Genomic DNA, 17,961 nt, shown 5'->3' with positions numbered 1-17,961 from the left:
CTAAGTTTAAAACCAAAAAAAAGAAAAAGAAAAAGAAAGAGAGAGAATGGCTGCCTCTTCTCTAACTATTCTCACGTCTCTCTCACTCTCTCTCTCCTCTCCCCTTGGCTGCTGCAGCCTCTCTCAGCCCAGCCCTTGCAACCTTCAGCAGCACCTTGGCTTCAGCCACCACAGCAACCAAGCTTCCTCCTTCACCCCCATCTTTCCCAGCCGGTGCTTCCTTGGCAGCTCCTCCGGATTCAAGCTATCAGCAGCAACCTCCATTGCTCCACCTTCACCACCTCCACAGCAGCATAGCAGCTCCAACATCTCCACCACAGCTTCAACACCCCTAGCACTTTGGAAGTCTTTCTCTGCAATCGGTTCCAGCCACCTACAACAGCCATCATCAAACTCCATCTTGTAACAGCCACCTCTTCCAAGAGCTCCTCTAGCCGGACCCCTACCCAGCTTCAACCACCTTCACGCCCAATACCTGGTCCAACATATACAAGGAAAAATCCCTTTTCAGTTGGTGTCATCTTCCTTCAATTGGTGCAGCCTCCTCCAATTGATCCAAACTAACCCAAGGTAAGATATTCATTTTGTTTTTTTGTTTTTTTTTTTATATTATTATTTTCATTTGTTTTCCTTGTTTCATGTTGTTGCTATTGAGGGAAAATGATTCGTCCAATCAATGGACCAGATCCTCCCTTCTCATAGTCATAAAAATAAATATGATTTATGTCTTCCTGAATTTTCCATGTTTCATTCCATGTTTTAGATAAATTTTATGTTTTATGTATTGCATTTAGTCTCATTTCTCTGTTTCTTGTTATTTAGCTCAATTTAATTGATAGTTCATCATGTTTTATTTTAGATATCCACTTTAGCTATGATTTCATATAAAACTTTTCGTTCAAAAATCCTAAATTTTTTGTGATAGTTACAATTATTTGTCTGTGATATCCTGCAAAAAAATTGAAATCCATTTGAGCTTTACATCCCCATTAAACAAATCAAACTCTATATCGGGTTTTCTGTCTTTTTGAATTTCCAGTTTGCGCTTTAGCAGACAAGAACCTTCGGTACCACCATTGTGAGAGATTTGGATCATCCTCCAAAAATCACAGTAGATTCATGATTGAATCTACTAATGATCTGGAAATTTTGAGGTTTTTCCAATGAGTTTTGACCTCTGTAAAAAATCGTATTTCCTAGACCCCTGGGAAAATCTCGATTTTTCATTGTCAGGGTATAGACAGACCCTATTGCACCGAGTCCACTCAATCTGTAGCTCGTTTGCAAAGCCTTTCAACATAAAAGTTATTCTTAGCATTATTTTCTATCATTTTCCAAAATTTGGAAATTTTTGGATCTGTTTCAGTATTTTTCCCGGATTTTCTCTTTCTATCTAACAGATTCCAATGTCTAGAAATTCCAGAGATTTAGGTTTCTGATAACAGTGTGGCTTTTTCCAAACCGTAACCCGAATCCCAATTGTGTAAAACGATAAAACTTTCCCCTGTTTGCCAAGGATATTTTCCCACAATTTTAGCCTTTTTCCCATATTTTTACTGTTTTTCCCACATTTTCTACCGAAACCTGTCTGTTTCCCCCAAATCCTAGAGTCGCCGGATTCCGATCCAACTTGCCGGAGTGGCACAGCTCCGACCATAGGTCAAAAATAGAAAGTGTAAAATGCAAAAATCCTTGCCTTACTGTCATTTGTCACCTCATAAAATTTGGGAAATTTTTATGGAAGTTTGATATCCGAAATCCCCTTTAGAATCACCATTTTAGGCAAAAATCACAAAATTTAGGGTTTTTATTTGAATTTCCATATCTAAAAATACAAAAAATTATATTTTCGAGATCCATTATGTTTCTAGGGTTATTTTAGGTGTCCATGCCAAATTTTGTTTAATTCCAAGTTCATTTGCTCCATGTATTAGTTTATCTTTAAATTCAGAAGCGAAAATCAGGTTAAATTTGATATTTTATGATATTTTCGCCATTTTAGGGTTTTTATCATGTACATAAGCATGTAGAATCATATTAGGGTTAATTTAAATCTTATTTGCATTTCAGATTTTTTTTCAATTTTGCAAAATGTATTTCAGAAAACCCTGGTTTCAAGGCCATAGTCTTGTTATCGGGGGTATTTTAGTCATTTTGACCTAAATTTCGAAATTTCAATTTCTAATTCTCCAAAATTTCATGCATATCATCATATTTTATCATGTTATATTTGATTTATTTCATTTGATTTTCAAAATTCCAAAATTTACAAAATTTCTTTTAGAAAACCCTAATTTCAAGGTCATCAGGGGTATTTTGGTCATTTTGACCCCAATTTCGAATTTTCAAGTTTATTTTCAAAATTTATTCATTATTTCTCATGTTTATATCAAAGGGGGTATGATTTTGGGTTTATATCTGAATAATATCCGATAATTTCCCATATTTTCGGATAAATTCAGAAAAACCTATATTTTTGTGCTAACCTTGTTTTCTAGTTTTGCAGGAACATTCAAGAAGAAGACTTAGGTATTTTATTTCTTTATTTTATTCAATTCAATGTAAAAATCAATGTAATATTTAGAATAAGAGTTATTTTTCTGCTTAGAATAGGGTTGCATTGCATATAGTTTAATTTCTGCAAAATTTCAATATCTGAATGTATCATTCATGCATATTTATTTCAAATTCACTATGGTTTACACGAATGGCACGTGCACAAGCTCTTATGGAGTTTATAAACTCAGTGGGATTCGTATTTATGGCCATAGTCAGAATACGAAGAAAACCAAGATTTATGATCTTCATATTAGCCACATTCAGCCTACACACTTAGGCTAACTTCAAAAATGCATTGCATTTTTCAAAACTTCAAAAGGATTTCTCAATTCCTCAATGAAATTCCCTTTTCAAATTCATATTCATTCATTCATATTATTCAAATTTCATTGTTTTCAAATTCATTTTCCAATTTCAATTTAAAAAAAAATCAATTTTCTCAAGGATATGATTTTCTCAAAAATCCCAAGTTTTCAAATGACATTTCAAAGCATTTCCCAAGTTCAAATCAAGATTTTCCTATGCTTTAAAATTCTCAAATTTCAAAATCTCAAGTTTTCAGAAATCCATCTTCTGAGATTTTCCAGTTTTCTTGAGAATTCATTTTCCTTTCCCAATGAATTTCTTAGATTTTCTCAGAATTCTCAAATCCATTCTCTTAGAAAAACAAATTCCAAATCTCAAAATCGATTTTCCAAAGTTCAAGTTTTCCCGAGAATTCATTTTCCAATCCACTTTCTGATTTCCAATGAAATTCAATGATTTTCCCAGGAATTCTAATTTCAAGCACTTTTCCAATCATTTTTCCAGCATATTTCAATTTTCCAAAGCAAACATCATGTTTCTCAAACTTGCATCTTTTCAAAATTTCATAGCACAAGCCTGATTCTTTGTGCATTCTAGGAAAAATAGAGCATAATTTAGCTATTTGAGTCAAGTTAAAGCACATAATTGATCCTTGGTTCAATTACCCCTGGTAAAGGTGCCAGGAACAGTTGAACCTCGTACCGACAGGCGGATCCCATTCCACGGAATTTTCCCGCAAATTTTCAAAACGGAGGCGAGTAAATTTTCAAAACAATTTTCAAAACTTTTGTCGAGTTTGACTCGCAAAATTCATTTCTCTCTCGCAAGGGAGGGGAAAATTTTTTGCGATGATAACAGGTTTGGCGACCGAGATGGGACCTGTCTTCGCCTGATCAATTATATGCTTTAACTTAGCTCAATTATCAAAATTATGTTCTATGGAATGTCAGCTTTAATTTCTGATATCATGTGAACCTAGGAGCCTAGACTTGAACCCAGCTGACATGGATTGCATATAGATTAGGCATGGTTTGGTAGGACCATATTGAGGAGAATTATGCATGCTCACATAGACTTAGGTCTGAAATACAACACTCCTCAATCTAGGACTTGTATGAAAACAATGTTTGCTTCTTCAAAACATTTCAAAATTCTATCTCTTTAGGACTTAGAGCCCTCTGTTTGTCTGCATGTGATCATATTTCAAAAACCACCCCACCTATGTCTACCCGGTCTTCACGTTGTTGGGCTCTCTTCCAGAACCATAGTTCGGGACAGAGCCTAACAACTGGGCCACTTATTTGGGCTAACGCCCCCCTGCCACGTACCAAGGGCCATAGTCCAACGTATATCGGCAGGCGCTCAAGGATGTTGGAAAAACATAAGCCTAGACCCGAAGATTAATTTTATGCCACGTACATCAAGCCTCGGCTCGAGTATATCGGCATAGCATGATTGGACACAGTTGATTTGAGCCTAGAGTCAGGATTAGGGTCCTAAAGCTCTTTCAAAATCAATGCATTTAGAGTTGGCTTCTTAGGGATTGTTGTATGTGCATAATTGTTTGTAATTGAATGTATGATATTCACTTTCGCCTTATTTTCTCATATTTTTTCAATTTTTCCAAAATACCGAACAATTTTCCAAAATACCTCATTTTTCATCTTTTATGAAATATCTCCTTTTTCTTAAAAACCCTGGATGATTTTTCTAAATTATCCACCTTTTCCTTCAAAACTCCAGGAGATTTTTTATTCTTTCGTTCCTCTGGACTTCGAATTTCCAGCTTTTATTTTATTTTGCCTGCAATTTTCAAAATTCTTGTATTTTTCCAAAGTCTAATTCCAGTCTTCTTGTCTTTCAGTCCAATGGCATCCAGTCAGCTCCATTCTATTTTTCCTGATGGTCACATCTCCTACGAGGTGCGACAAAGTCTTTCTGAGCATCGATCTCTTAGCACCGGACCCTTCTTCCCCCGGTGGTACTATGTCTGGTTCAAAAACTTCTCTCGTATGTTTCCGGACCACTTGAGCGATTGCGGGTTGGAATTGGCATCTGCAATGGGAAAGTTGACAGTCAACGGCAATCTGATTCATGCACTGGCAGAGCGGTGGAATCCGCGCACTTGCACGTTCTGGTTCCCGTGGGGCGAGATGACACTACTGATGGATGAATTTTCAGAGATTATGGGACTGCCTGAGCCAGCCGGTCAGCCTGCAGATTCGTTAGAGCAGCAGTTTTTGATCAATGTCAAGGGTCTGGACCCAAAGATGTCGTAGCTCGCATGACAGGGCGCAAGTCTTGGCCACTGATTGAAGAAAATGGGAATGAGTACGTGAGCCAGATCGAGATCTACCGACAGTATGGAGAATTTGCAGAAGTCAGCTCGCTGTCCATAATAGCTCGAGAGAGAATTCAACATACGATGGTTTTGTGCACTATGGGACTTGCTTTCTTTCCAGACGGACAGAACTATGTGGATGTCAGAATAGTTCAGCTTCTGAGGAGATGGGGAAGTCGACAGACCAGCCGTTTTTCGATAGTCATGGCCGCGCTTGCTTTTCTATACAGAGGACTGACCCGCTTCACACTTGGAGAGTCCATCTTAGTCTAGGGATGTACTTATGCTCTTCAGTCTTGGTTCCTTCAGCATGTACCGGCCAGAGCTAGTTCGTTCAGATACAATGGCAAGGAACTTCTTCCAGTTGCGCGGTACCGATTCATGATCGATTATCTGCAGGAAGAAGAAGTGGTGTGGGACTATTTTGATCGAGAATTATCGCCTCCCAGATACACCTATGCATATGGCAAGAGATTCAAGTTGCTTGGTCCATTCTTCTGTGCTTACTATCATCCGGAGCGGTGTGTTCGACAGTTTTCTCAGAGACAGAAGCACATAAAGATGCGACTGCTATCTAGAGTCGTGCCAGAGTTCGACCTTACATCAACACAGTGGTCCAGAACATACCATTCTGCCAGATATGGCTGGGACTCTTTTGTTACTCTTCCACTTTTTCTCGGTCCTCGTGTCTCTACCAGTTATAAGGAGTGGTGGCAAATTGTCTGTTCGCCCACTCTTTCCCAAGTTTATTATTGATGCAATCATGTTTTTCTTTCAATAAATAAAAATCTTGCAAATTCTTCAATTCTTGGTTTGACGACCTCGCCTAGGTAACAAGGCATGATTTTCAGTTGTTTATTTTCCTTGCAAAGGAATGACAACACAATTGTCGTAATCCCAGCGACGACTCAATCCCTAGTAATGGGATATTCTTTCAATTGTCTACCAAAATTCTCAGCAAATATCTTTCTTCCAGTCAAAATCTCTTTCGAAAGTCTAACCCTCAATTTTGCTCTGCAAAGAGAATTCGTGACATTCAATGGTTGAGACAAGGTCAGGGAAGAAAACTGCACCAGTTGAAGGCATTGCATATTCAACAGCTTCGGACGAAGAGATGGATTCCCCGCGCTCGGGCAAAAATCAAGGGTAGCAGGTTGAGGATGACATTGATCCTCAGATGTATGTCATGTTCAAGAAGATGATGACCACAATGCCGACAGAGCAAGCTGAAGCCAGTACAGAGAAAACACATGTAAAGCAAAAGACAAAAGGTCGGGCAGTCAAGAAAGTCGTGAAGATATCTAAAAAGCCTACCCAGAATGTTGATACAACTGATGAAGAGGGATCAACAGAGGATTCAGATGAAGAGTTTGAGACTCATCAGGCATTCCGCAAATCTACTCAAGGGCAGGGGTCAGCCCACAAATTCAAAGAGCAGTCCGTCAATGACTCTGACCAACCGCAGTTCAAAGATGTGGTCAGAATGCTTCGAGACCTGCAGGCCCGCGACAAGGGCAAGAAAGTCTTCACCAGCGAAGACTTCTATGATGGTTTGGATGAGGACGACAATCTCGAGAATCTCCCCAGAAAGTTTATCAAATTTGATGGTTCTGGCGATCCTAAAGCTCATCTCGCCATGTTCTTCGCTGAATGCTCCAAATTCAAGCGAGACAACCGGACACTTTTCCTTTGTTTCCCTCGCAGTCTGGAGGGAACAGCAGCAAAATGGTATTCAAAACATGTCAATCCTATCGAGCTGAAAGAATTTGACAAAGTGGTGAACATGTTCATCGAGCGATTCCTCTTCAATGCCGAGGCGCTTCCCACCCTCAGTCACCTATGCGGCCTCAAACAAAGAGAAAATGAGAAGGCCAGAGATTTCATTCACCGTTGGAGGTCATCTTGCAACAAGATAAGGGACCCCATATCAGAGGGACATGCTCTGTCCCTAATTCTGAGTAACTTCTCACAGCCTCTAAGAGGTCTCATTTCTACTGCACCATCGAGGACATTCATTGATTTGACAGAGCGAGCCGAATGACTCGAATTGAGTATGGAAAATGGTTTCTATGAAGGTTTCACCTTCACTAAAAACAACGACCAAACTGAGCAGAAGAAGAAGACTCACTTCACTCATTCTGTCAGAAATAATAATTGGAACCACCGTAAGGGGCAGAACAAAGATTTCTGTTATGGGGCAGGAAGTTCCAACAAGAACGACCAAAAAGGAAAGTCAGTGCCTCAATACAATAAGCCACTTCAACTAGAGCAGGGACCGAAGCCCCGAGAAAAAGTAAAGCATGAAGGGTGGAGTTATGACAGGAAATTCACTCCACTAGACCAATCACTCGAGATTGTGCTCGAATATATGTTGACCAAGGAGATTGTCAAACTGCCTAGGTTGGCTGATCCCTCTGTTCCCATGGGGAAATTCAAAGATCAATTTTATAAATTTCACAGAACAGTGGGGCACAATACTGAGAACTGCTTCGTTCTTAAGAATATTGTTCAGGATCTCATCGACAAGAATCTTCTGATAGAGGGTGCCGAAGATGAAAATATGGATATTCTAAAGAAACCCTTTCCCCATCATTCTACGGCGGTCGTCTCTGAACAGCCTTTTCAGTCGCAGGAGCATATTAGGCCATGCTCTAAAAGGGATATGCAAATCCAACATCAGGTCCTTATACTGCAGCAGGCTCAGTCCAAAGCTCAGAAAATGGATCTCATTGCAGCCTTCAAAAAAATGAAAGTATCTGACAAACCCACTGGGGTATCTCCTGAGGTGGCTAAAAGAATGTCGTGGCTCCCCAAGCACTTTATTAAGCCCCCCATGGAGAAAAGTGAGACATCCGCACCGAAGCCGATAACTGCATTGTCTAATGTCTCAATTTTGGATATTGCTCAAGCTTCCGCCAAACACCAGCAGGTGTTGAATGATCTATTGCGGAAAATCAAAGTGAAACCGAGCATAACTCCTGAAGACATGGCCTAGATAGTCAATCAGGCCATGACAAATGCTCCGATCACTTTCTCAGATGAAGATCTTTCCAAGCCGCATGTGTTTAACAACAACGCTTTGTATGTTGTGATTCGAGCCAGAGGAACGATTGTTCCTCATGTGCTGATAGATGGAGGCAGCAACCTCAATATATGCCCAGAAATGACAGGCAAAGCTTTGGGCATCAAATAAGAAGAATATATCCCGGACCCGATCACTATCTATGGGTTTGATAATCATGGTCAGACAGCGAAAGGAAAAATTTTCTTGGAGATTTTCATCGACTATTCAGTCCACTCTGTCCTTTTTCATGTGGTCAATGTGCCACCCACCTATAATCTGCTTCTCGGGAGACCGTGGATTCACAATACGAACATTGTGCTGTCTACTCTGCATCAGTGTGTCAAATGGTCAAAAAGTGGAATGATCACAACAATCTTGGGCGAGGATCCAGAATAGAGGCTTGCACAACCCATGGTTCCTAGGCCCACTTTTACTACTGATATCCCTAGCATTAGGGGCATTGATGAGGTCAGCTTTGAAGAAAATTCGGGAATACTGCAGACGGCTGAACAGCCAGCACATACAATGGCCATGACTCGATGGAGAGGCCCACAGTTTTTCAAGATTGGAGGACGAATTGACTATAGCACATTCAAAGATCATCCATTGTTCTCCCAATTTATAAAGGCCAAAAAGGGATTTGATCTGTTAGTAAAGCATGGTTATCAGCCTTTCAAGGCCTGGGAAAAAATGAGAATGGTCGTCTCGAGCCAGCAATTCCTCAACACTATCCTCAGAGGGCTGGATTGGGCTTTAATGGCAGAAGATCTCAAAGGGGCACTATTTTTGTCAAAGGAACCCACTAAGGGCATCTGCTTGTCTTTCATTTCTATTCTTTTGTTTTCACATTTAGGATAATATCCCGTTTCATTTCAATCATTGTCCTCAATTCAATCTTTCAATAAAGTTGCAAATTTCCTTTGTCTGTCTGGATGCCATTTGTCTCTTTACATCTCATTATCCAATCTTTACAAAATTGCCATTATTTTGCTCTTATTTTTCCAATTATTTTCTCAATAAAAGAGTTTGTTTTATGATGGGCGATTTCCCTGAATCGATTTATTCTTCAATTTTCAGAATGTCTTCTCGATCTATCAAGAAGCTCGTTCTTAATCCAGAGGCCTTTTCGAAGCCAACAGTGATTCATCAGGTTAAAATAAGAGCAGAATGTAGTCAGATTACAAAGCAGTCAGAAGAACCTGCAGAATTTGATTCAGCTCTTCAAGAATTACCAGAATTTGCAGCAATTCAGAAACAAGATGAGCCATCATCCTTAGTTCAGGATCCGACTGAGGATATCAATATTGGATCAGAAGACGATCCTAAAATTCTCAAGATTGGCAGCAGTTTGAGCCCGAAAGAGAAAGAAAGGCAAACCCATTTTCTCAAGCAACATGAAGAAGTGTTCGCGTGGACGTATGAGGATATGCCAGGTCTAGATTCCAAATTGGTTGAGCATCGTCTCATCCTAAAACCAGATGTCAAGCCGGTTAAGCAGAAACTGAGAAAGATGGATCCTCGAGTGGAACAACAAGTCAAGGAAGGTCTGGAAGACCTACTCAAAGCAGGGTTCATTCGAACCATTGACTATCCAGATTGGCTAGCAAATATTGTCGTTGTTCCCAAGAAAAATGGTAAAGTTCGAATTTGCATCGACTTCAGAGATCTCAATAAAGCGACTCCTAAGGATGATTATCCACTTCCTAATATTGATCTTTTGATTGATAGCACAGCAGGTCACGCCATGTTCTCTTTTATGGATGGATATTCCGGATATATTTAGATCAAGTTGGTCGCTCGTGATCAGTCCAAGACGTCTTTCACTACTCCTTGGGGCACTTTTTGTTATACAGTCATGCCATTTGGGCTTAAGAATGCTGGAGCCACTTATCAGCGTGCTATGGCCGTCATTTTCCATGATCAGATGCACAAAATCATGGATGCCTATGTCGATGATATTCTGGTAAAGTCCAAAGAAGAGGAAGATCACAATGAAGCTCTCAATCAAGTTTTCAAGCGGCTCATTCTTTACAAGCTAAGACTCAATCCACAAAAATGTGTTTTTGGAGTCGAATCAGGCAAGCTGTTGGGCTTTCTAGTCAGCAAAAAGGGGATAGAAGTTGATCCCGCTAAGGCCAAAGCTATCATTGACATGTCTCTCCCGACTAATCTGAAAGAATTGCGTAGCCTTCAGGGACGTATGCAATCAATTCGGCGATTCATATCCAATTTGGTCATGAGATGTGAGTCTTTCAATCATTTGCTCAGAAAAGGAGTGAAATTCGAATGGGGACCAGAGTGTCAGCAATCGTTTGAACGCATCAAGAAATATTTACTCAATCCTCCTGTGTTAAAGCCGCCAAAATTGAGGAAACCCCTACTGCTATATATTTCAGTTAATCAAGTGGCTTGTGGCGAATTCTTGGCGCAATACGAAGAGGGCAGTCTGATAGAGCATGCCATTTACTATGTGAGCAAAACCTTCATTGATTATGAGAAGAAATACTCTCAGATCGAGAAGACATGTCTAGCTCTGGTTTGGATGTGTCAGAAATTGAGACACTATCTGTTGGCATCTGAAGTCAAGATCCTATCCAAATTAAATCCTCTCAAGTACATTCTAGAGCAACCCTTCCTCAGCGGACGGATTGCCAAATGGCAAGTCCTATTGATGCAATACGATTTGAAATATGTCTCTCAGCAATCTATTAAGGGCCAAGCAATTGCAGATCAATTGGCAGATTTTCCTCTAGCAGAGGATGTTAAAGTCGAGGATGATTTCCCCGATGAGCGAATCTGTAATATTGAACAATCCCCAATTTGGAATTTATTCTTTGACGATTCCAAGAATATGGCAGGCATAGGAATCGGGATTCTGTTGATCACACCTAAGAAGGAGATGATCCCCTTTTCTCTCAAATTAGATTTTCAGTGCACTCATAATATGGCCGAGTATAAAGCTTTGATACAAGGTCTGAAAATTCTACAAGACTTCAATGTCAAAAGAGTGCATGCTTATGGCGACTCTTTGCTCGTCGTCAATCAAGTCTTAGTCGAATGGCGAGTGAAGGATCAAAAATTACTTCCTTATCAGAAGATCGTCTCAGCTCTTGTCAGCAATTTCAAAGAATTCCAACTTTTCCATGTCAAAAGAGATTTCAATCAAGTTGCAGACAATTTAGCCAATCTGGGATCCATCATGTCTTTCAAGAGCAGAGAATCTTGTCGCTCCTTTGAAATTGGCAGACTTGATCAACCTGCTTTCGTCCTAGTAGAGCAGATAAACCAGGCTGAGCAAAAGAAGAAGCCCTGGTATCATGACATCAAGAATTTCATTGAAACTGGCGAATTTCCTTCAGAACTCTCAAAGAAAGAGCAGCAAGCAATTCAGCGCATGTCTGCTTGATATTTTATTCTTGCTGACGTCCTTTATCATCGTGGATTCAGCTCTGAATATTCCAGATGTTTGGACGAAGAAGAAGTCAAAGAAGTTGTGCAAGAAGCATATGAAGGTATCTGCGGTGGTCATGTTGGCTACCAAACTCTTGTCAAACAAATCATCCGAGCAGGATATTACTAGAGAACTATGCAACAAGATTGCTATCGTTTTGTGAAGAAGTGTGTTCAATGCCAGATGCATGCACCTTCCATTCATGCGCCAGCGACATATTTGCAATCTATCATCTCGCCATGGCCATTTTCTATGTGGGCTTTTGATGTTGTTGGCCCCATTACTCCTTCTACTTCAAATGGCCACAAATATTTTCTTGCCGCAACAGAATATTTTACTAAATGGGTAGAAGCAATCACTCTGCGCACAGTAGAAGGTCGACATGTGGTCTCATTCATCCACAAGAATATCTTATGCCGTTTTGGCATACCGCATGATATTGTGTCAGATAACGGCAGTCATTTCAAGAATGAGAGAATGAGGACATTCTGATCAAAATTCAGAATCCATCATCATTTCTCCACTCCTTATTATCCTCAAGGGAATGGGCAAGCAGAGGCCACCAATAAGATTTTGATTCAAATCTTGGAGCGAACTTTGGAAACAAGCCGTGACTGGCATGAGAAGATTCATGATGCATTGTGGGCGTATCGAACCACCATTCGAACTCCAACTAATGCTACTTCGTCAGAACTTGTCTACAGAACTGAAGTAGTATTGCCTCTACATGTTCAGAAACCTGCTCTGAAATTTGTATCACTTCTCGAATTACCTCTTGATCAGTATCAGCAACAGCGGCTAGTACAACTTGATTTGCTAGATGAAAGAAGACTTAGAGCAGCAGAGCACGCTCAATCATATCGTCAGAGGATAGCCAGACAATATGCAAAATCCGTCATTGAAAGAAAATTTCGAGTCAATGATCTAGTGCTCAGATCAACGGCTTATCTCAAGCACCGCCCAAGTGGCAAGTGGTCACCAAATTGGGAAGGTCCCTATGTTGTCAAAGAGGCATTACCTCGTAATTCATATTGGCTCATAAATGCCAACGGAGTGGAATTACCAAATCCCATCAATGCTCGACATTTGAAAAAATTCTATACTTAAATTATTCTTTGTAATTCCTCAATTTTTCTTCAAATAATGATCAGATTCTCTTTTCCCAGTTATACTGGGGCATTTTTAATTTTTTTAATTTTTTTATCTACAAATATCCTATATGCAGGCAGGATAAACAAATCTCTCACTTTGCACGCATGTGCACTCATTTATATCATTTTCATATTTGCATACATCTGCATTCATTGGCATGCATTTGCATCAAGTTTGTTACCCATTCAGAATAAGGGATAATCCTGAGACCCCGACAATCATTCTCATTACAATTCCCAAATATTTTAATAGCATAGGTTTCTTTCAAAATTTCAAATTTCAATTTAAAAACAAGGTAGGTTTTCAAAATCCAGTGCTCGAACTGGCACATTTTCAAAATTCAGTGCTCGAACTGGTGTGTTTTTAAAAATCCAGTGCTCGAACTGGTACATTTAAAAAAAAAAATTTCTGTGCTCGAATTGATACATTTTCAAAATCAAATGTCTATGTTGACATATTTTCAAAATCCGGTATTCATGCTGGTGTTCTTTCAAAGTTGAGCACTCGTGGTTAGTGTCTCCCTGGTTGGTCGTATCACTCAACCTCTCGGGTTCAGTCTTTGTGTTGATCATTCATCAAAGTTCAAATTCCAATTACCAGTTTCGGCCCTTGGGCTATCCAATTTCCAATTTCGGCTTTCGGGCCATCCAATTACCAATTTCGGCCCTCAGGCCACCCAATTTCCAAGATTCCAATTTCGACCTTCAGGTCAATCAATTTTCAAATTTCCAATTTTGATCTTCGGGTCAATCAATTTCCCAATTTCCAATTTTCAAATTCCAAATTTCTAATTTCGACCTTTGAGTCAACCAATTTCAATTTCGACCTTTGGGTCAATCAATTCCAATTTCGACCATCGGGTCAATCAATTTTCAATTTCCAAATTCCAAATTCCAAATTTCTAATTTCAAATATCAAATTTCAAATGTCAAAATTTCAAATTTTCCAAATTCCAATTTTGACCTTTTGGTCACTCAATACCAATTTCAATCATTTTCTCTTGCGAGAGACCCTTTTTATAGGGAGTGTTCAAGGGAGCTCGTTCTTTTCGCATGCTATCCTTTGTTCACCTAGCCCCTTTTCAGGGAGAGTTTGAAGGGACTCGTGTCTATGTGAACCGTTTGCAAAACAAATTTTCAATTTTATACAAGGAACCCTTAGTTCAGGGAGAGCTTCGACGGAAGTTCGCTTTCCTTGTGACCACAATTTCATACTAGGACATTTCATCATGAATGACCCTCTTTTTAGGGAGAGTGTGATGGACTTGTTCTTTTATGACCAATTCACCGACCTCACCATTACCGGCCCCCTTTCCATAAGAGAAGCCTAATGTTAGGAAGTTTTGACGAAAGCTTAATTTCTCTTCGAAAGTTCGTTTTGCAAACACCTCCTCTTTAGGGAAGAGAGGAGTAATTCCTATTTCCAATTTCTGAATCTTCTCCTTTGGAGAAAGGAGAAGAAAATTTCTGTCATGGATGTGTTGCGTTGTGCCTCAAATGCTCACTTTCACAAGGGATGTCAAGAAAATTTTGCCAATTTGTCATCAAATATTTGTTGATTTCAAAAATCTTTATTGCACAAAATTATTACCAAAGAATACTCTCAGTATTACTTTCGAAAGGACAAAGCTCTCACGAAAAAGGATTCAAAATTCAAAATCTTTCTATTGGCCAACCAAAAGGATGCATAATAAATCCTCGATATGGCCAGCAAAGGAAATTCAATGTTGTCGCGAAGCCATAAGTGATCGATATTGATCGTAGTCAATGGCACATTTTTAAAGATCATTCTTGGAAAATAAAAGCAGTCGAAATATCCTGGGTGACACAGAAAAATCCATATAATCTCCATATCTCCTCAATCACCTAAGCTGCAATTAAAGATCTGCAAAAGGGATATCTCAACTGTCGTCAAGATGAAGGCGAATTAGGCGAGTAGACCCCCGGGGCCAAAGAAGATTTGAATCATCTCCAAGATGATGGAGTTTCTGACGGATCCTTCCAGGGAAAGTTCAGAGCACCGTCAAGATGAAGGCGACTGCGATGAGCCTCCCGACAAACCCTAAAAGATATTTAATTTCCGCTATCATCAAGAGATTTCCAACCAATGAGCCAATAACCGTCGATATAATCCCTGAGAGAAAAAGAAGGATCAGAACATCTCCAAGATGAAGGAGTTTGTGACGTACCCTTTAAAAAAAAAAAAGAGAGAAAAGTCCAGACATCTCCAAAATGAAGAATGATGTAATAAAATCCCCAAAAGCCTAAGAGAGCTCTAATTCTGCCAAAAAAAAAAAAGTGGGCAGAAAGATCATCACGAGAAAAGAATCCCAGGATATCTGTAACGCCCCGGATTTCCAAAACAAAGCTAAGTTACAATTTTTTATGAATTTTTTTTTTTTTCTTTGCAGCGGAACTTACAAAAGCTTTTAGTAGCGGAATCAGACGATAATGAGTCATCGGTTTTAGAAAACTCGGACCACGTTGCAGGTATGTGGCCAAGCAACTCATTGACCACCAAAGTGTTCCATCTTATCGAAAACCACATGTTTATTACAACATCACTACTTAGAAAAGCAGTATAGGTTCAATAAAAGGAAGCAGTACAACTCTGTCTAGAGAAACCCTGGAACTCGATGCCGCCTTGCTCCGCATATCGCCACGCAGGTCCAACACCTGAAATCCCCATTAAACGGGGTCAGAACCACTGATGGTCTGGTAAGTAGGCAAACACCTATCTATTCAACTCAAGTAAATGCATAGACCACTCAGGGTCGCAGTTCGTAATACGACGCTCAAGCCTCCATGACTTAGCGTATATCGCAAAAGCCTCATCAGGGCTATGAGTTGAACATCCACGCAAGTCTTCATGACTTCGCATAAGCCTCTTCAGGGCTGTGAGTTAGAATAACCGCTTAAGTCTCTACGACTTAGCCTTGACCTCCTCAGAGTCACGAATGGATGTCTAGCTCAAGCCTTTATGCTTGGCACATCCGTATCTTACGAATCTAAGGACAGCTCTCCGAGCTTCACTTAGTCGTACGGATATCAATGGGGTTCTTTCCTAATCGGTACAGTAGTATACCGACCATGACACCTTCACAAAGGTTATGCAAGACTGACTCAACAACGTCATCCACTCATACATTCAAAGTAGCGTTGTACCTAAGCTAATGCTTTGTTTCGATAATTGCACCTCCCACTGGGCTTAGGGGACTCATATCTGGGCGACAACGCGACGATCTCGGGGTTGATTATTCTATGTATTTTAGATACCCTAGAGGCCTGTTGACCCCATCCCCCTAGTAGGACGGTACAACATACCGGAAGAGATCCTTACTAGGTATCCGAATGCATTCTGCTACTGCAGTAGTTGGGTTCAATCCTTAGATATTTAAGGATAACCACGACCTCCATACCTCTGAGTGACGAAGGCCATCAATGAACTCTATCAGGTTCGGGTGAAATATATGTCACTCAAGGCTGCGCCATCACCGTCTTCCTCGGTGAGAAATTCTGAAAGGGGCCTGCCGGTCTTACAATTACTTGACGAACATTGCATGCCTATAGGGCAGCCTTTGAGAAGTATGTACCCGACCCCAATCAACCACACAGTTTTCACTGTGGAACAAAGGTTTTATTCATATGCATGCTTAACTCTGCTCTCGGCACTTCGGCCTTGACGAGCACTTCACCTCTTTCGGTGGAAACAACACACTCCGGCTCAGCAGCCCTTACGAGTCTGGTTGTTTGATAATTCTTAATGAGCATGCACATGACTCGATCTCTACGGATCGGCTACTCGGTGTATTTTTACGCGACGAGCTCAGGACCTCGTCAAGGTGCTACCACTACTTTGGCGCAGCGGCTCTTATAAGTATGGTGCCCTTGTAGGTGCCAGGGAGACGAGTCATTCTGACATCGTTCCAATAAAGGACATCATTGTGCCACTTAACTGGTTCTGGCAGCTCTTCTGCCAACCATTCTGTCAACACCTTCTCTGCTCTGCCGGCAGTGGTGCGACGAACCTTTCTACATCGTAGAAGGCGTTCCATAAACTGGGTAGCACTTCTGCTACGTTCTTTCTGAGCCATTCCTAGCTCCTTCAGGAATTTCAGCAGCACTTCCTCTCTTTAACGGAGAAAGCGTGCGTTTTCTTTTATTTATTTCAGCGGCATCTCCCCTCTTTGGTGGGAAATCGCTACGCTTAACTCGGGAAATGGATGCGCACCGTTGTACGTACTTTGCATCCATCAAGGTTGCAGGAACCTTGGGCCATAGCCAGGCCATACGTAATTGATTTAGTCTTTACGTAAAGAGCATTTTGCCAAAAAGGCGAAGCCTTTCCAATAGGGGCTTCATTCGTCAAGCAGAATCTTGTACGAGGAGCGGTAAGGGAATCGCATGGGCGATTTTGGAGTTGATCTCCATTAGAACGCTCACTTACGCGCCATATATGTAATATAAGCAGAAGCCTGTGCTTTATACAGCGGCGGCGTAAAGAAAATGCATATACTATTGTTCAGGGTGTGTAACTGAACGAAATATTCTACATATATAACAAAACAGGAGCCTTGGCATCGTTCGACGCGACGGCGTAAGTAAATACATTGCAGAAAGCAGGAGCCTTGGCATCGTTCGACGCGACGGCGTAAGTAAATGCATAATCGGAACTACAGAAAGCAGAGAGCCTTGGCATCATACGACGCGATGGCAAAGGTAAATTACATAGCTTGTGCGATATAAGACGCGTCGGCAGAATCAACAGATATACACCTAGATCTGTATCCAACGATAGTTACGAGGCGAGCGAGTGAACACCGAAGTGTCCTAGAGGGCTCAACCAAGAACTAGGGTGAGATACTCTTTTGAAGAACACATATACTGCGTATTCGAACATATATATCCGACGATAGTTACGAGGCGAGCGCGTGAACACCGAAGCGTCCTAGAGGGCTCAACCAAGAACTAAAGCAAGATACTATTTCAGAAAGTATATGCTATATACAAACAATCAAATACTTGAGAGAGATGGTTTAATGAAGCGAACTTACTTCAAATTGCGGAAGAAACGACTCCGGTTGCTTCA

The sequence above is a fragment of the Nuphar pumila genome, chromosome 12, assembly GCF_984573655.1.
Source record: "Nuphar pumila chromosome 12, dmNupPumi1.hap1.1, whole genome shotgun sequence".
Lineage (NCBI taxonomy): Eukaryota > Viridiplantae > Streptophyta > Magnoliopsida > Nymphaeales > Nymphaeaceae > Nuphar > Nuphar pumila.
Note: the sequence above shows the minus strand (reverse complement) of the source record.